The sequence below is a fragment of the Pongo pygmaeus genome, chromosome 3, assembly GCF_028885625.2.
Source record: "Pongo pygmaeus isolate AG05252 chromosome 3, NHGRI_mPonPyg2-v2.0_pri, whole genome shotgun sequence".
NCBI lineage: Eukaryota > Metazoa > Chordata > Mammalia > Primates > Hominidae > Pongo > Pongo pygmaeus.
The window spans coordinates 113,575,810-113,577,880 of NC_072376.2; positions in this window are offsets into that span (position 1 = coordinate 113,575,810).

Sequence of the window (2,071 nt, forward strand, 5' to 3'; positions counted from 1 at the left end):
TTATGCATTATTTTTAAAAATAACATGTACTTCTTTCAGAATTGTATAAATACCACTCAAAAATCCTTAATTCACCTTGTTTGATTTCATAACAACTACAGTTAAGGCTAAAAAAAATGAACAGGCAGGAGAAATTTGTTAAATTATCAGTATGGAATCCATTAAAATCTAATTGTTCCTGTCATACTCAGACTCTTTCAAGAAATTCAGTAAGATTATGTTCTCATGTGCCTAGAGAGAAATAGCATGAACTAGGTAAAATTCTCTTATTCTGGGATTCCTTAATGGTTTGTCCTATCAACATACCTACCATGACATGCATTTTGTTATTGCCTCTTGGCTATCTGTCTTCCTACAAACGGTACACACTCTAAGGGTAGCAACCATGTTTGTCTTATTTGCTCCATAATCAAAAGTGCATAGCTTCAATCCTGGAACTTGGTAAATCTCTATAGTTATTCACTGAATTAATAAATAAAAGCATATTTTTCATTCCTTGCAAGGTGTGTTTGTTCTGCTCCTAATTAAGGTCAGTATAAAATGAGACGGGAGGATGAGAGAAGAGACAAGAGAGAGGAAAGGTGGGGAGAAAACAAAAGGGGAGGGGAGAAAAAAAGATTGGGAGATAGGAGTAGAGAGGAAGGGAAAGGAAGTGAGAGAAGACAAGGGGAGAGTAGTTCCTCATTAAGCAGCTTCTCCCAATTACTGTTGAATGCGAGAGTAGAATAGATTTACTGAGCTAAGGAAATTGTTCAAACCGAACAATTTAGAAGACATTTCAAAAGATACTATATTTAAAAAGAAGTCTTAATACACACGTAACTGCCTTCTCATCTTTACTTGTCTGAATATTTAGCAAGTACAGTTAGTATGTTTACACAGGCATCTCACTTATATTTATAAACATATCTAAAGAGATGTAGCTTGTGCTGTCTCTTTTCACACCTTAAGAATATAAAATAGTGTGTTTCCAATCTGGTCCTGTGGGGCTAAATGTTGCTAAAACAACTAGTTGACTGGATCATTAGCAATTCTTAAACTTAACATGTAAATAACTATAAGCTAGTTAACGCCTAGGCCATATCATTTTTCCTGTTTAACCTGATTTCTTCCTAAAGTCTGATGAAGGCATTACTTCCTCTATAGTTTCTCATTCCCTTTATTGAAAATGTCTCTAGTGCTCCTTTGCTCGGGTTTGGCCTGAGAATCATGAGAATTCTATAGACTATTTTCTCAAGTATCAGCAAGCTAGAGATTCAGGTCTGCTTTTTTTAATTCTGAAGTTAAAATTTCTTGGTAACTTCCACTGTGAAATAATGGGGACCCTCCTAATGGGGCCAAATATCAAGAAGTAATTTAAGTTCAGCCTCTTTAATTCAAGTATTCTTTCTCAGTTCATCATTTTCCAACCCTATCAAGTGACTTGGGGCGTGATTACTACTTTCTTTGCCCAATAAAATATAAATGCTATATTTAGCATTCCTCTGTAGATATAGACATTGTACAGCATATCCTTTTCCATCTAGGATGACTCTTGCTGCGTGTGTGTGTATGTGTGTTTGGGTGGGGATATGTGAAGTGAGAGGGGCACTAACAGAAGTTAAGGACATCTTTCAGAGTCCAACAGCCCATCTAGTGTCTCCTACCTTGCTGCTGATGCCTTTTGGTGACTTCTACAAGCTGATAATTGTTTTCTTAGTTGTACATTCACTTCACAGTAGAAGTTCCTGGTGTTCTGGGCTTTTCAGCTGCTCATAAACTACCAGTTGCCATTCTGATCTTCAGGTAAACGCTCTATATTTTGAACTTGTTATCCATTTTTATGCTTTCTTTTTGACTGGATTCTGTACTTCATTCCATAATTCCCAGACTGCTGTTAATTTTGTCCAGCACTTCTCTGTCTCATTTCATTCTTTCTTCTAATGTTTGATAAGCAGGCCATTGGACACCCACCATGTCCTTCTTTCATAGAGGATTCCCATCTGCTAGAAAATTCAATTTATTACACTGTAGGCCCCATCACTCACTTCAGGCTATATCCAAACTCAAGTTCCTAAGGAATGAATTGTAA